This window comes from Anarhichas minor, unplaced genomic scaffold (assembly GCF_050575085.1).
Source record: "Anarhichas minor isolate MPS153535 unplaced genomic scaffold, ASM5057508v1 ptg000036l, whole genome shotgun sequence".
Classification (NCBI taxonomy): Eukaryota; Metazoa; Chordata; class Actinopteri; order Perciformes; family Anarhichadidae; genus Anarhichas; species Anarhichas minor.
Window position 1 is genome coordinate 1,346,413 of NW_027466482.1, and position 17,756 is coordinate 1,364,168.

Consider the following 17,756-nt stretch of genomic DNA (forward strand, 5'->3'; position numbering starts at 1 on the left):
GCATTTTCTGAAAGTCAACATAGTTTCAAAAAACTGGCTTAGGGCAGTTGATTTCACTGTTTCATGATGTTTTCGATAGAAACTGATTCTTACCCACCTTTACTGGTTTACGGTACATTCTCAGCCTTTTCTGCTCTTAAAATACGTTTCAGGCTTGGAAGAGGCCAAAAGTGGATTTTGTGAAAGTAAACATAGTTTCAAGGATGTTCTTCAAAACACTGGCTCAGGGCAGTTGATTTCATTGTTTCATGATGTTTTCATTAGAACCTGATGCGTACCCACCTTTACTGGTTTAATGTAGCCTTTTATGTTGTTAAAATACGTTTCAGGCTTGAAAGAGGCCAAAAGTGGATTTTGTGAAAGTCAACATAGTTTCAGAAAACTGGCTCAGGGCAGTTGATTTCACTGTTTCATGATGTTTTCATTACAACCTGCTCACCCACCTTTACTGGTTTACGGTATATTCTCAGCCTTTTCTGCTGAATACGTTTCAGGCTTGGAAAAGGCCAAAAGTGGATTTTGTGAAAGTAAACATAGTTTCAAGGATGTTCTTCAAAAAACTGGCTCAGGGCAGTTCAGTTTCATGATGTTTTCATTAGAACCTGATGATTACCCACCTTTACTGGTTTACGGTATATTCTCAGCCTTTTCTGCTCTTAAAATACGTTTGAGGCTTGGAAAAGGCCAAAAGTGGATTTTGTGAAAGTAAACATAGTTTCAAGGATGTTCTTCAAAACACTGGCTCAGGGCAGTTGATTTCATTGTTTCATGATGTTTTCATTAGAACCTGATGCGTACCTACCTTTACTGGTTTAATGTAGCCTTTTATGTTGTTAAAATACGTTTCAGGCTTGAAAGAGGCCAAAAGTGGATTTTGTGAAAGTAAACATAGTTTTAAAAAACTGGCTTAGGGCAGTGCATTTCACTCTTTCGTGATGTTTTCATTACAACCTGCTTACCCACCTTTACTGGTTTACGTTACATTCTAAGCCTTTTATGCTCTTAAAATACGTTTCAAGCTTGGAAGAGGCCAAAAGTGCATTTTCTGAAAGTCAACATAGTTTCAAAAAACTGGCTTAGGGCAGTTGATTTCACTGTTTCATGATGTTTTCGATAGAAACTGATTCTTACCCACCTTCACTGGTTTACGGTACATTCTCAGCCTTTTCTGCTCTTAAAATACGTTTCAGGCTTGGAAGAGGCCAAAAGTGGATTTTGTGAAAGTCAACATAGTTTCAGAAAACTGGCTCAGGGCAGTTGATTTCACTCTTTCATGATGTTATCATTACAACCTGCTCACCCACCTTTACTGGTTTACGGTATATTCTCAGCCTTTTCTGCTCTTAAAATATGTTTCAGGCTTGGAAGAAAAAAAAAAGTGGATTTAGTGACAATCAAAATACTTTCAAAGGTTTTCTTCAAAAAACTGGCTCAGGGCAGTTCAGTTTCATGATGTTTTCATTAGAACCTGATGATTACCCACCTTTACTGGTTTACGGTACATTCTCAGCCTTTTCTGCTCTTAAAATACGTTTCAGGCTTGGAAGAGGCCAAAAGTGGATTTTGTGAAAGTAAACATAGTTTCAAGGATGTTCTTCAAAACACTGGCTCAGGGCAGTTGATTTCATTGTTTCATGATGTTTTCATTAGAACCTGATGCGTACCCACCTTTACTGGTTTAATGTAGCCTTTTATGTTGTTAAAATACGTTTCAGGCTTGAAAGAGGCCAAAAGTGGATTTTGTGAAAGTCAACATAGTTTCAGAAAACTGGCTCAGGGCAGTTGATTTCACTGTTTCATGATGTTTTCATTACAACCTGCTCACCCACCTTTACTGGTTTACGGTATATTCTCAGCCTTTTCTGCTCTTAAAATACGTTTCAGGCTTGGAAAAGGCCAAAAGTGGATTTTGTGAAAGTCAACATAGTTTCAGAAAACTGGCTCAGGGCAGTTGAATTCACTGTTTCATGATGTTTTCATTACAACCTGCTCACCCACCTTTACTGGTTTACGGTATATTCTCAGCCTTTTATGCTCTTAAAATATGTTTCAGGCTTGGAAGAAAAAAAAAAGTGGATTTAGTGACAATCAAAATACTTTCAAAGGTTTTCTTCAAAAAACTGGCTCAGGGCAGTTCAGTTTCATGATGTTTTCATTAGAACCTGATGATTACCCACCGTTACTGGTTTACGGTACATTCTCAGCCTTTTATGCTCTTAAAATACGTTTCAGGCTTGGAAGAGGCCAAAAGTGGATTTTGTGAAAGTCAACATAGTTTCAAGGATGTTCTTCAAAAAACTGGCTCAGGGCAGTTGATTTCATTGTTTCATGATGTTTTCATTAGAACCTGATGCGTAGCCACCTTTACTGGTTTAATGTAGCCTTTTATGCTCTTAAAATACGTTTCAGGCTTGGAAGAGGCCAAAAGTGGATTTTGTGAAAGTCAACATAGTTTCAAGGATGTTCTTCAAAAAACTGGCTCAGGGCAGTTGATTTCATTGTTTCATGATGTTTTCATTAGAACCTGATGCGTAGCCACCTTTACTGGTTTAATGTAGCCTTTTATGCTCTTAAAATACGTTTCATGCTTGGAAGAGGCCAAAAGTGGATTTTCTGAAAGTAAACATAGTTTCAAGGATGTTCTTCAAAACACTGGCTCAGGGCAGTTGATTTCATTGTTTCATGATGTTTTCATTCGAACCTGATGCGTACCTTTACTGGTTTAATGTAGCCTTTGATGTTCTTAAAATATATTTCAGGCTTGGAAGAGGCCAAAAGTGGATTTTGTGAAAGTCAACATAGTTTCAAAGATGTTCTTCAAAAAACTGGCTCAGGGCAGTTGATTTCACTCTTTCATGATGTTTTCATTACAACATGCTTACCCACCTTTACTGGTTTAATGTAGCCTTTTATGTTCTTAAAATACGTTTCAGGCTTGGAAGAGGCCAAAAGTGGATTTTGTGAAAGTAAACAGAGTTTCAAAAAACTGGCTTAGGGCAGTGGATTTCACTGTTTCATGATGTTTTCATTACAACCTGCTTACCCACCTTTACTGGTTTACGGTACATTCTCAGCCTTTTCTGCTCTTAAAATACGTTTCAGACTTGGAAGAGGCCAAAAGTGGATTTTGTGAAAGTCAACATAGTTTCAAAGATTTTCTTCAAAAAACTGGCTCAGGGCAGTTGATTTCACTGTTTCATGATGTTTTCGATAGAAACTGATTCTTACACACCTCTATTGGTTTACGGTACATTCTTAGCCTTTTATGCTCTTAAAATACGTTTCAGGCTTGGAAGAAAAGAAAAAAAGTGGATTTTGTGACAGTCAAAATACATTCAAAGGTTTTCTTCAAAAAACTGGCTCAGGGCAGTTCAGTTTCATGATGTTTTCATTAGAACCTGATGATTACCCACCTTTACTGGTTTACGGTACATTCTCAGCCTTTTCTGCTCTTAAAATACGTTTCAGGCTTGGAAAAGGCCAAAAGTGGATTTTGTGAAAGTAAACAGAGTTTCAAAAAACTGGCTTAGGGCAGTGGATTTCACTCTTTCATGATGTTTTCATAACAACATGCTTACCCACCTTCACTGGTTTAATGTAGCCTTTTATGTTCTTAAAATACGTTTCAGGCTTGGAAGAGGCCAAAAGTGGATTTTGTGAAAGTCAACATAGTTTCAAGGATGTTCTTCAAAAAACTGGCTCAGGGCAGTTGATTTCACTCTTTCATGATGTTTTCATTACAACATGCTTACCCACCTTCACTGGTTTAATGTAGCCTTTTATGTTCTTAAAATACGTTTCAGGCTTGGAAGAGGCCAAAAGTGGATTTTGTGAAAGTCAACATAGTTTCAAGGATGTTCTTCAAAAAACTGGCTCAGGGCAGTTGATTTCATTGTTTCATGATGTTTTCATTAGAACCTGATGCGTACCCACCTTTACTGGTTTAATGTAGCCTTTTATGTTGTTAAAATACGTTTCATGCTTGAAAGAGGCCAAAAGTGGATTTTGTGAAAGTAAACAGAGTTTCAAAAAACTGGCTTAGGGCAGTGGATTTCACTGTTTCATGATGTTTTCATTACAACCTGCTTACCCACCTTTACTGGTTTACGGTACATTCTCAGCCTTTTATGCTCTTAAAATACGTTTCAGGCTTGGAAGAGGCCAAAAGTGGATTTTGTGAAAGTCAACATAGTTTCAAGGATGTTCTTTAAAAAACTGGCTCAGGGCAGTTGATTTCATTGTTTCATGATGTTTTCATTACAACATGCTTACCCACCTTTACTGGTTTAATGTAGCCTTTTATGTTGTTAAAATACGTTTCATGCTTGAAAGAGGCCAAAAGTGGATTTTGTGAAAGTAAACAGAGTTTCAAAAAACTGGCTAAGGGCAGTGGATTTCATTGTTTCATGATGTTTTCATTAGAACCTGATGCGTACCCACCTTTACTGGTTTAATGTAGCCTTTTATGCTCTAAAAATATGTTTCAGGCTTGGAAGAAGAAAAAAAAGTGGATTTTGTGACAGTCAAAATACTTTCAAAGGTTTTCATCAAAAAACTGGCTCAGGGCAGTTCAGTTTCATGATGTTTTCATTAGAACCTGATGATTACCCACCTTTACTGGTTTACGGTACATTCTCAGCCTTTTCTGCTCTTAAAATACGTTTCAGACTTGGAAGAGGCCAAAAGTGGATTTTGTGAAAGTCAACATAGTTTCAAAGATTTTCTTCAAAAAACTGGCTCAGGGCAGTTGATTTCACTCTTTCATGATGTTTTCATTACAACATGCTTACCCACCTTTACTGGTTTAATGTAGCCTTTTATGTTCTTAAAATACGTTTCAGGCTTGGAAGAGGCCAAAAGTGGATTTTGTGAAAGTCAACATAGTTTCAAGGATGTTCTTCAAAAAACTGGCTCAGGGCAGTTGATTTCATTGTTTCATGATGTTTTCATTAGAACCTGATGCGTACCCACCTTTACTGGTTTAATGTAGCCTTTTATGTTGTTAAAATACGTTTCATGCTTGAAAGAGGCCAAAAGTGGATTTTGTGAAAGTAAACAGAGTTTCAAAAAACTGGCTTAGGGCAGTGGATTTCACTGTTTCATGATGTTTTCATTACAACCTGCTTACCCACCTTTACTGGTTTACGGTACATTCTCAGCCTTTTATGCTCTTAAAATACGTTTCAGGCTTGGAAGAGGCCAAAAGTGGATTTTGTGAAAGTCAACATAGTTTCAAGGATGTTCTTTAAAAAACTGGCTCAGGGCAGTTGATTTCATTGTTTCATGATGTTTTCATTAGAACCTGATGCGTACCTTTACTGGTTTAATGTAGCCTTTGATGTTCTTAAAATACATTTCAGGCTTGGAAGAGGCCAAAAGTGGATTTTGTGAAAGTCAACATAGTTTCAAAGATTTTCTTCAAAAAACTGGCTCAGGGCAGTTGATTTCATTGTTTCATGATGTTTTCATTAGAACCTGATGCGTACCCACCTTTACTGGTTTAATGTAGCCTTTTATGCTCTTAAAATATGTTTCAGGCTTGGAAAAAGAAAAAAAAGTGGATTTTGTGACAGTCAAAATACTTTCAAAGGTTTTCATCAAAAAACTGGCTCAGGGCAGTTCAGTTTCATGATGTTTTCATTAGAACCTGATGATTACCCACCTTTACTGGTTTACGGTACAGTCTCAGCCTTTTCTGCTCTTAAAATACATTTCAGACTTGGAAGAGGCCAAAAGTGGATTTTGTGAAAGTCAACATAGTTTCAAGGATGTTCTTCAAAAAACTGGCTCAGGGCAGTTGATTTCATTGTTTCATGATGTTTTCATTAGAACCTGATGCGTACCCACCTTTACTGGTTTAATGTAGCCTTTTATGTTGTTAAAATACGTTTCATGCTTAAAAGAGGCCAAAAGTGGATTTTGTGAAAGTCAACATAGTTTCAAAGATGTTCTTCAAATAACTGGCTCAGGGCAGTTGATTTCATTGTTTCATGATGTTTTCATTAGAACCTGATGCGTACCCACCTTTACTGGTTTAATGTAGCCTTTTATGTTGTTAAAATACGTTTCATGCTTGAAAGAGGCCAAAAGTGGATTTTGTGAAAGTAAACAGAGTTTCAAAAAACTGGCTTAGGGCAGTGGATTTCACTGTTTCATGATGTTTTCATTAGAACCTGATGATTACCCACCTTTACTGGTTTACGGTACATTCTCAGCCTTTTCTGCTCTTAAAATACATTTCAGACTTGGAAGAGGCCAAAAGTGGATTTTGTGAAAGTCAACATAGTTTCAGAAAACTGGCTCAGGGCAGTTGATTTCACTGTTTCATGATGTTTTCATTACAACCTGCTTACCCACCTTTACTGGTTTACGGTACATTCTCAGCCTTTTCTGCTCTTAAAATACGTTTCAGGCTTGGAAGAGGCCAAAAGTGGATTTTGTGAAAGTAAACATAGTTTCAAGGATGTTCTTCAAAACACTGGCTCAGGGCAGTTGATTTCATTGTTTCATGATGTTTTCATTAGAACCTGATGCGTACCTTTACTGGTTTAATGTAGCCTTTGATGTTGTTAAAATACGTTTCATGCTTGAAAGAGGCCAAAAGTGGATTTTGTGAAAGTAAACAGAGTTTCAAAAAACTGGCTTAGGGCAGTGGATTTCACTGTTTCATGATGTTTTCATTAGAACCTGATGATTACCCACCTTTACTGGTTTACGGTACATTCTCAGCCTTTTCTGCTCTTAAAATACATTTCAGACTTGGAAGAGGCCAAAAGTGGATTTTGTGAAAGTCAACATAGTTTCAGAAAACTGGCTCAGGGCAGTTGATTTCACTGTTTCATGATGTTTTCATTACAACCTGCTTACCCACCTTTACTGGTTTACGGTACATTCTCAGCCTTTTCTGCTCTTAAAATACGTTTCAGGCTTGGAAGAGGCCAAAAGTGGATTTTGTGAAAGTAAACATAGTTTCAAGGATGTTCTTCAAAACACTGGCTCAGGGCAGTTGATTTCATTGTTTCATGATGTTTTCATTAGAACCTGATGCGTACCTTTACTGGTTTAATGTAGCCTTTGATGTTCTTAAAATACATTTCAGGCTTGGAAGAGGCCAAAAGTGGATTTTGTGAAAGTCAACATAGTTTCAAAGATTTTCTTCAAAAAACTGGCTCAGGGCAGTTGATTTCACTCTTTCATGATGTTTTCATTACAACATGCTTACCCACCTTTACTGGTTTAATGTAGCCTTTTATGTTCTTAAAATACGTTTCAGGCTTGGAAGAGGCCAAAAGTGGATTTTGTGAAAGTCAACATAGTTTCATGGATGTTCTTCAAAAAACTGGCTCAGGGCAGTTCAGTTTCATGATGTTTTCATTAGAACCTGATGATTGCCCACCTTTACTGGTTTACGGTACATTATCAGCCTTTTATGCTCTTAAAATACGTTTGAGGCTTGGAAGAGGCCAAAAGTGGATTTTGTGAAAGTAAACATAGTTTCAAGGATGTTCTTCAAAACACTGGCTCAGGGCAGTTGATTTCATTGTTTCATGATGTTTTCATTAGAACCTGATGCGTACCTTTACTGGTTTAATGTAGCCTTTGATGTTCTTAAAATACATTTCAGGCTTGGAAGAGGCCAAAAGTGGATTTTGTGAAAGTCAACATAGTTTCAAAGATTTTCTTCAAAAAACTGGCTCAGGGCAGTTGATTTCACTCTTTCATGATGTTTTCATTACAACATGCTTACCCACCTTTACTGGTTTAATGTAGCCTTTTATGTTCTTAAAATACGTTTCAGGCTTGGAAGAGGCCAAAAGTGGATTTTGTGAAAGTCAACATAGTTTCAAGGATGTTCTTCAAAAAACTGGCTCAGGGCAGTTCAGTTTCATGATGTTTTCATTAGAACCTGATGATTACCCACCTTTACTGGTTTACGGTACATTATCAGCCTTTTATGCTCTTAAAATACATTTCAGGCTTGGAAGAGGCCAAAAGTGGATTTTGTGAAAGTCAACATAATGTCAAAAAACTGGCTCAGGGCAGTTGATTTCACTGTTTCATGATGTTTTCGATAGAAACTGATTCTTACACACCTTTATTGGTTTACGGTACATTCTCAGCCTTTTCTGCTCTTAAAATACGTTTCAGGCTTGGAAAAGGCCAAAAGTGGATTTTGTGAAAGTAAACATAGTTTCAAGGATGTTCTTCAAAACACTGGCTCAGGGCAGTTGATTTCATTGTTTCATGATGTTTTCATTAGAACCTGATGCGTACCCACCTTTACTGGTTTAATGTAGCATTTTATGCTCTTAAAATATGTTTCAGGCTTGGAAGAAAAAAAAAAAGTGGATTTTGTGACAGTCAAAATACTTTCAAAGGTTTTCATCAAAAAACTGGCTCAGGGCAGTTCAGTTTCATGATGTTTTCATTAGAACCTGATGATTACCCACCTTTACTGGTTTACGGTACATTCTCAGCCTTTTCTGCTCTTAAAATACATTTCAGACTTGGAAGAGGCCAAAAGTGGATTTTGTGAAAGTAAACATAGTTTCAGAAAACTGGCTCAGGGCAGTTGATTTCACTGTTTCATGATGTTTTCATTACAACCTGCTTACCCACCTTTACTGGTTTACGGTACATTCTCAGCCTTTTATGCTCTTAAAATACATTTCAGGCTTGGAAAAGGCCAAAAGTGGATTTTGTGAAAGTAAACATAGTGTCAAAAAACTGGCTCAGGTCAGTTGATTTCACTGTTTCATGATGTTTTCGATAGAAACTGATTCTGACACACCTTTATTGGTTTACGGTACATTCTCAGCCTTTTATGCTCTTAAAATACGTTTCAGGCTTGGAAAAGGCCAAAAGTGGATTTTGTGAAAGTAAACATAGTTTCAAGGATGTTCTTCAAAACACTGGCTCAGGGCAGTTGATTTCATTGTTTCATGATGTTTTCATTAGAACCTGATGCGTACCTTTACTGGTTTAATGTAGCCTTTTATGTTCTTAAAATACATTTCAGGCTTGGAAGAGGCCAAAAGTGGATTTTGTGAAAGTCAACATAGTTTCAAAGATTTTCTTCAAAAAACTGGCTCAGGGCAGTTGATTTCACTCTTTCATGATGTTTTCATTACAACATGCTTACCCACCTTTACTGGTTTAATGTAGCCTTTTCTGCTCTTAAATTACGTTGCAGGCTTGGAAGAGGCCAAAAGTGGATTTTGTGAAAAAAACATAGTTTCAAAGATTTTCTTCAAAAAACTTCCTCAAGACAGTTGATTTCACAGTCTGATGTCATGTTCATGAATATCTGCAGCTTTCAGCACTTTCCTGCCTAGAGATGCATTTTCACTTTTTATGCTCTTAAAAGACGTTTCAGGCAGAGAGGAGGCCAAAAGTTGATTTTGTGAAAGTAAACATAGTTTCAAAGATTTTCTTCAAAAAACTACGTCAGCACAGTTGATTTAACAGTCTGATGTCATGTTCATGAATATCTGCAGCTTTCAGCACTTTCCTGCCTAGAGATGCATTTTCACTTTTTATGCTCTTAAAAGACGTTTCAGGCAGAGAGGAGGCCAAAAGTTGATTTTGTGAAAGTAAGCATAGTTTCAAAGATTTTCTTCAAAAAACTTCCTCAAGACAGTTGATTTCACAGTCTGATGTCATGTTCATGAATATCTGCAGCTTTCAGCACTTTCCTGCCTAGAGATGCATTTTCACTTTTTATGCTCTTAAAAGACGTTTCAGGCAGAGAGGAGGCCAAAAGTTGATTTTGTGAAAGTAAGCATAGTTTCAAAGATTTTCTTCAAAAAACTACGTCAGCACAGTTGATTTCACAGTCTGATGTCATGTTCATGAATATCTGCAGATTTCAGCACTTTCCTGCCTAGAGATGCATTTTCACTTTTTATGCTCTTTAAAGACGTTTCAGGCAGAGAGGAGGCCAAAAGTTGATTTTGTGAAAGTAAGCATAGTTTCAAAGATTTTCTTCAAAAAACTTCCTCAAGACAGTTGATTTCACAGTCTGATGTCATGTTCATGAATATCTGCAGCTTTCAGCACTTTCCTGCCTAGAGATGCATTTTCACTTTTTATGCTCTTAAAAGACGTTTCAGGCAGAGAGGAGGCCAAAAGTTGATTTTGTGAAAGTAAGCATAGTTTCAAAGATTTTCTTCAAAAAACTTCCTCAAGACAGTTGATTTCACAGTCTGATGTCATGTTCATGAATATCTGCAGCTTTCAGCACTTTCCTGCCTAGAGATGCATTTTCACTTTTTATGCTCTTAAAAGACGTTTCAGGCAGAGAGGAGGCCAAAAGTTGATTTTGTGAAAGTAAGCATAGTTTCAAAGATTTTCTTCAAAAAAATTCATCAACACAGTTGATTTCACAGTCTGATGTCATGTTCATGAATATCTGCAGCTTTCAGCACTTTCCTGCCTAGAGATGCATTTTCACTTTTTATGCTCTTAAAAGACGTTTCAGGCAGAGAGGAGGCCAAAAGTTGATTTTGTGAAAGTAAGCATAGTTTCAAGGATGTTCTTCAAAACACTGGCTCAGGGCAGTTGATTTCATTGTTTCATGATGTTTTCATTAGAACCTGATGCGTACCCACCTTTACTGGTTTAATGTAGCCTTTTATGTTGTTAAAATACGTTTCAGGCTTGAAAGAGGCCAAAAGTGGATTTTGTGAAAGTCAACATAGTTTCAGAAAACTGGCTCAGGGCAGTTGATTTCACTGTTTCATGATGTTTTCATTACAACCTGCTCACCCACCTTTACTGGTTTACGGTATATTCTCAGCCTTTTCTGCTCTTAAAATACGTTTGAGGCTTGGAAAAGGCCAAAAGTGGATTTTGTGAAAGTAAACATAGTTTCAAGGATGTTCTTCAAAACACTGGCTCAGGGCAGTTGATTTCATTGTTTCATGATGTTTTCATTAGAACCTGATGCGTACCTACCTTTACTGGTTTAATGTAGCCTTTTATGTTGTTAAAATACGTTTCAGGCTTGAAAGAGGCCAAAAGTGGATTTTGTGAAAGTAAACATAGTTTTAAAAAACTGGCTTAGGGCAGTGCATTTCACTCTTTCGTGATGTTTTCATTACAACCTGCTTACCCACCTTTACTGGTTTACGTTACATTCTAAGCCTTTTATGCTCTTAAAATACGTTTCAAGCTTGGAAGAGGCCAAAAGTGCATTTTCTGAAAGTCAACATAGTTTCAAAAAACTGGCTTAGGGCAGTTGATTTCACTGTTTCATGATGTTTTCGATAGAAACTGATTCTTACCCACCTTCACTGGTTTACGGTACATTCTCAGCCTTTTCTGCTCTTAAAATACGTTTCAGGCTTGGAAGAGGCCAAAAGTGGATTTTGTGAAAGTAAACATAGTTTCAAGGATGTTCTTCAAAACACTGGCTCAGGGCAGTTGATTTCATTGTTTCATGATGTTTTCATTAGAACCTGATGCGTACCCACCTTTACTGGTTTAATGTAGCCTTTTATGTTGTTAAAATACGTTTCAGGCTTGAAAGAGGCCAAAAGTGGATTTTGTGAAAGTCAACATAGTTTCAGAAAACTGGCTCAGGGCAGTTGATTTCACTGTTTCATGATGTTTTCATTACAACCTGCTCACCCACCTTTACTAGTTTACGGTATATTCTCAGCCTTTTCTGCTCTTAAAATACATTTCAGGCTTGGAAAAGGCCAAAAGTGGATTTTGTGAAAGTCAACATAGTTTCAGAAAACTGGCTCAGGGCAGTTGAATTCACTGTTTCATGATGTTTTCATTACAACCTGCTCACCCACCTTTACTGGTTTACGGTATATTCTCAGCCTTTTATGCTCTTAAAATATGTTTCAGGCTTGGAAGAAAAAAAAAAGTGGATTTAGTGACAATCAAAATACTTTCAAAGGTTTTCTTCAAAAAACTGGCTCAGGGCAGTTCAGTTTCATGATGTTTTCATTAGAACCTGATGATTACCCACCGTTACTGGTTTACGGTACATTCTCAGCCTTTTATGCTCTTAAAATACGTTTCAGGCTTGGAAGAGGCCAAAAGTGGATTTTGTGAAAGTCAACATAGTTTCAAGGATGTTCTTCAAAAAACTGGCTCAGGGCAGTTGATTTCATTGTTTCATGATGTTTTCATTAGAACCTGATGCGTAGCCACCTTTACTGGTTTAATGTAGCCTTTTATGCTCTTAAAATACGTTTCAGGCTTGGAAGAGGCCAAAAGTGGATTTTGTGAAAGTCAACATAGTTTCAAGGATGTTCTTCAAAAAACTGGCTCAGGGCAGTTGATTTCATTGTTTCATGATGTTTTCATTAGAACCTGATGCGTAGCCACCTTTACTGGTTTAATGTAGCCTTTTATGCTCTTAAAATACGTTTCATGCTTGGAAGAGGCCAAAAGTGGATTTTCTGAAAGTAAACATAGTTTCAAGGATGTTCTTCAAAACACTGGCTCAGGGCAGTTGATGTCATTGTTTCATGATGTTTTCATTCGAACCTGATGCGTACCTTTACTGGTTTAATGTAGCCTTTGATGTTCTTAAAATATATTTCAGGCTTGGAAGAGGCCAAAAGTGGATTTTGTGAAAGTCAACATAGTTTCAAAGATGTTCTTCAAAAAACTGGCTCAGGGCAGTTGATTTCACTCTTTCATGATGTTTTCATTACAACATGCTTACCCACCTTTACTGGTTTAATGTAGCCTTTTATGTTCTTAAAATACGTTTCAGGCTTGGAAGAGGCCAAAAGTGGATTTTGTGAAAGTCAACATAGTTTCAAGGATGTTCTTCAAAAAACTGGCTCAGGGCAGTTCAGTTTCATGATGTTTTCATTAGAACCTGATGATTACCCACCTTTACTGGTTTACGGTACATTATCAGCCTTTTATGCTCTTAAAATACATTTCAGGCTTGGAAGAGGCCAAAAGTGGATTTTGTGAAAGTCAACATAGTGTCAAAAAACTGGCTCAGGTCAGTTGATTTCACTGTTTCATGATGTTTTCGATAGAAACTGATTCTTACACACCTTTATTGGTTTACGGTACATTCTTAGCCTTTTATGCTCTTAAAATACGTTTCAGGCTTGGAAGAAAAGAAAAAAAGTGGATTTTGTGACAGTCAAAATACATTCAAAGGTTTTCTTCAAAAAACTGGCTCAGGGCAGTTCAGTTTCATGATGTTTTCATTAGAACCTGATGCGTACCTTTACTGGTTTAATGTAGCCTTTTATGTTCTTAAAATACGTTTCATGCTTGAAAGAGGCCAAAAGTGGATTTTGTGAAAGTAAACAGAGTTTCAAAAAACTGGCTTAGGGCAGTGGATTTCACTGTTTCATGATGTTTTCATTACAACCTGCTTACCCACCTTTACTGGTTTACGGTACATTCTCAGCCTTTTCTGCTCTTAAAATACATTTCAGACTTGGAAGAGGCCAAAAGTGGATTTTGTGAAAGTCAACATAGTTTCAAAGATTTTCTTCAAAAAACTGGCTCAGGGCAGTTGATTTCATTGTTTCATGATGTTTTCATTAGAACCTGATGCGTACCCACCTTTACTGGTTTAATGTAGCCTTTTATGTTCTTAAAATACGTTTCAGGCTTGGAAGAGGCCAAAAGTGGATTTTGTGAAAGTCAACATAGTTTCAAGGATGTTCTTCAAAAAACTGGCTCAGGGCAGTTGATTTCATTGTTTCATGATGTTTTCATTAGAACCTGATGCGTACCCACCTTTACTGGTTTAATGTAGCCTTTTATGCTCTTAAAATATGTTTCAGGCTTGGAAGAAAAAAAAAAAGTGGATTTTGTGACAGTCAAAATACTTTCAAAGGTTTTCATCAAAAAACTGGCTCAGGGCAGTTCAGTTTCATGATGTTTTCATTAGAACCTGATGATTACCCACCTTTACTGGTTTACGGTACATTCTCAGCCTTTTATGCTCTTAAAATACGTTTCAGGCTTGGAAGAGGCCAAAAGTGGATTTTGTGAAAGTCAACATAGTTTCAAAGATTTTCTTCAAAAAACTGGCTCAGGGCAGTTGATTTCATTGTTTCATGATGTTTTCATTAGAACCTGATGCGTACCCACCTTTACTGGTTTACGGTACATTCTCAGCCTTTTCTGCTCTTAAAATACATTTCAGACTTGGAAGAGGCCAAAAGTGGATTTTGTGAAAGTCAACATAGTTTCAAAGATTTTCTTCAAAAAACTGGCTCAGGGCAGTTGATTTCATTGTTTCATGATGTTTTCATTAGAACCTGATGCGTACCCACCTTTACTGGTTTAATGTAGCCTTTTATGTTGTTAAAATACGTTTCATGCTTGAAAGAGGCCAAAAGTGGATTTTGTGAAAGTAAACAGAGTTTCAAAAAACTGGCTTAGGGCAGTGGATTTCACTGTTTCATGATGTTTTCATTACAACCTGCTTACCCACCTTTACTGGTTTACGGTACATTCTCAGCCTTTTATGCTCTTAAAATACGTTTCAGGCTTGGAAGAAAAGAAAAAAAGTGGATTTTGTGACAGTCAAAATACATTCAAAGGTTTTCTTCAAAAAACTGGCTCAGGGCAGTTCAGTTTCATGATGTTTTCATTAGAACCTGATGATTACCCACCTTTACTGGTTTACGGTACATTCTCAGCCTTTTCTGCTCTTAAAATACGTTTCAGGCTTGGAAAAGGCCAAAAGTGGATTTTGTGAAAGTAAACAGAGTTTCAAAAAACTGGCTTAGGGCAGTGGATTTCACTCTTTCATGATGTTTTCATAACAACATGCTTACCCACCTTCACTGGTTTAATGTAGCCTTTTATGTTCTTAAAATACGTTTCAGGCTTGGAAGAGGCCAAAAGTGGATTTTGTGAAAGTCAACATAGTTTCAAGGATGTTCTTCAAAAAACTGGCTCAGGGCAGTTGATTTCACTCTTTCATGATGTTTTCATTACAACATGCTTACCCACCTTCACTGGTTTAATGTAGCCTTTTATGTTCTTAAAATACGTTTCAGGCTTGGAAGAGGCCAAAAGTGGATTTTGTGAAAGTCAACATAGTTTCAAGGATGTTCTTCAAAAAACTGGCTCAGGGCAGTTGATTTCATTGTTTCATGATGTTTTCATTAGAACCTGATGCGTACCCACCTTTACTGGTTTAATGTAGCCTTTTATGTTGTTAAAATACGTTTCATGCTTGAAAGAGGCCAAAAGTGGATTTTGTGAAAGTAAACAGAGTTTCAAAAAACTGGCTTAGGGCAGTGGATTTCACTGTTTCATGATGTTTTCATTACAACCTGCTTACCCACCTTTACTGGTTTACGGTACATTCTCAGCCTTTTATGCTCTTAAAATACGTTTCAGGCTTGGAAGAGGCCAAAAGTGGATTTTGTGAAAGTCAACATAGTTTCAAGGATGTTCTTTAAAAAACTGGCTCAGGGCAGTTGATTTCATTGTTTCATGATGTTTTCATTAGAACCTGATGCGTACCTTTACTGGTTTAATGTAGCCTTTTATGCTCTAAAAATATGTTTCAGGCTTGGAAGAAGAAAAAAAAGTGGATTTTGTGACAGTCAAAATACTTTCAAAGGTTTTCATCAAAAAACTGGCTCAGGGCAGTTCAGTTTCATGATGTTTTCATTAGAACCTGATGATTACCCACCTTTACTGGTTTACGGTACATTCTCAGCCTTTTCTGCTCTTAAAATACGTTTCAGACTTGGAAGAGGCCAAAAGTGGATTTTGTGAAAGTCAACATAGTTTCAAAGATTTTCTTCAAAAAACTGGCTCAGGGCAGTTGATTTCACTCTTTCATGATGTTTTCATTACAACATGCTTACCCACCTTTACTGGTTTAATGTAGCCTTTTATGTTCTTAAAATACATTTCAGGCTTGGAAGAGGCCAAAAGTGGATTTTGTGAAAGTCAACATAGTTTCAAGGATGTTCTTCAAAAAACTGGCTCAGGGCAGTTGATTTCATTGTTTCATGATGTTTTCATTAGAACCTGATGCGTACCCACCTTTACTGGTTTAATGTAGCCTTTTATGTTGTTAAAATACGTTTCATGCTTGAAAGAGGCCAAAAGTGGATTTTGTGAAAGTAAACAGAGTTTCAAAAAACTGGCTTAGGGCAGTGGATTTCACTGTTTCATGATGTTTTCATTACAACCTGCTTACCCACCTTTACTGGTTTACGGTACATTCTCAGCCTTTTATGCTCTTAAAATACGTTTCAGGCTTGGAAGAGGCCAAAAGTGGATTTTGTGAAAGTCAACATAGTTTCAAGGATGTTCTTTAAAAAACTGGCTCAGGGCAGTTGATTTCATTGTTTCATGATGTTTTCATTAGAACCTGATGCGTACCTTTACTGGTTTAATGTAGCCTTTGATGTTCTTAAAATACATTTCAGGCTTGGAAGAGGCCAAAAGTGGATTTTGTGAAAGTCAACATAGTTTCAAAGATTTTCTTCAAAAAACTGGCTCAGGGCAGTTGATTTCATTGTTTCATGATGTTTTCATTAGAACCTGATGCGTACCCACCTTTACTGGTTTAATGTAGCCTTTTATGCTCTTAAAATATGTTTCAGGCTTGGAAAAAGAAAAAAAAGTGGATTTTGTGACAGTCAAAATACTTTCAAAGGTTTTCATCAAAAAACTGGCTCAGGGCAGTTCAGTTTCATGATGTTTTCATTAGAACCTGATGATTACCCACCTTTACTGGTTTACGGTACAGTCTCAGCCTTTTCTGCTCTTAAAATACATTTCAGACTTGGAAGAGGCCAAAAGTGGATTTTGTGAAAGTCAACATAGTTTCAAGGATGTTCTTCAAAAAACTGGCTCAGGGCAGTTGATTTCATTGTTTCATGATGTTTTCATTAGAACCTGATGCGTACCCACCTTTACTGGTTTAATGTAGCCTTTTATGTTGTTAAAATACGTTTCATGCTTGAAAGAGGCCAAAAGTGGATTTTGTGAAAGTCAACATAGTTTCAAAGATGTTCTTCAAATAACTGGCTCAGGGCAGTTGATTTCATTGTTTCATGATGTTTTCATTAGAACCTGATGCGTACCCACCTTTACTGGTTTAATGTAGCCTTTTATGTTGTTAAAATACGTTTCATGCTTGAAAGAGGCCAAAAGTGGATTTTGTGAAAGTAAACAGAGTTTCAAAAAACTGGCTTAGGGCAGTGGATTTCACTGTTTCATGATGTTTTCATTAGAACCTGATGATTACCCACCTTTACTGGTTTACGGTACATTCTCAGCCTTTTCTGCTCTTAAAATACATTTCAGACTTGGAAGAGGCCAAAAGTGGATTTTGTGAAAGTCAACATAGTTTCAGAAAACTGGCTCAGGGCAGTTGATTTCACTGTTTCATGATGTTTTCATTACAACCTGCTTACCCACCTTTACTGGTTTACGGTACATTCTCAGCCTTTTCTGCTCTTAAAATACGTTTCAGGCTTGGAAGAGGCCAAAAGTGGATTTTGTGAAAGTAAACATAGTTTCAAGGATGTTCTTCAAAACACTGGCTCAGGGCAGTTGATTTCATTGTTTCATGATGTTTTCATTAGAACCTGATGCGTACCTTTACTGGTTTAATGTAGCCTTTGATGTTGTTAAAATACGTTTCATGCTTGAAAGAGGCCAAAAGTGGATTTTGTGAAAGTAAACAGAGTTTCAAAAAACTGGCTTAGGGCAGTGGATTTCACTGTTTCATGATGTTTTCATTAGAACCTGATGATTACCCACCTTTACTGGTTTAC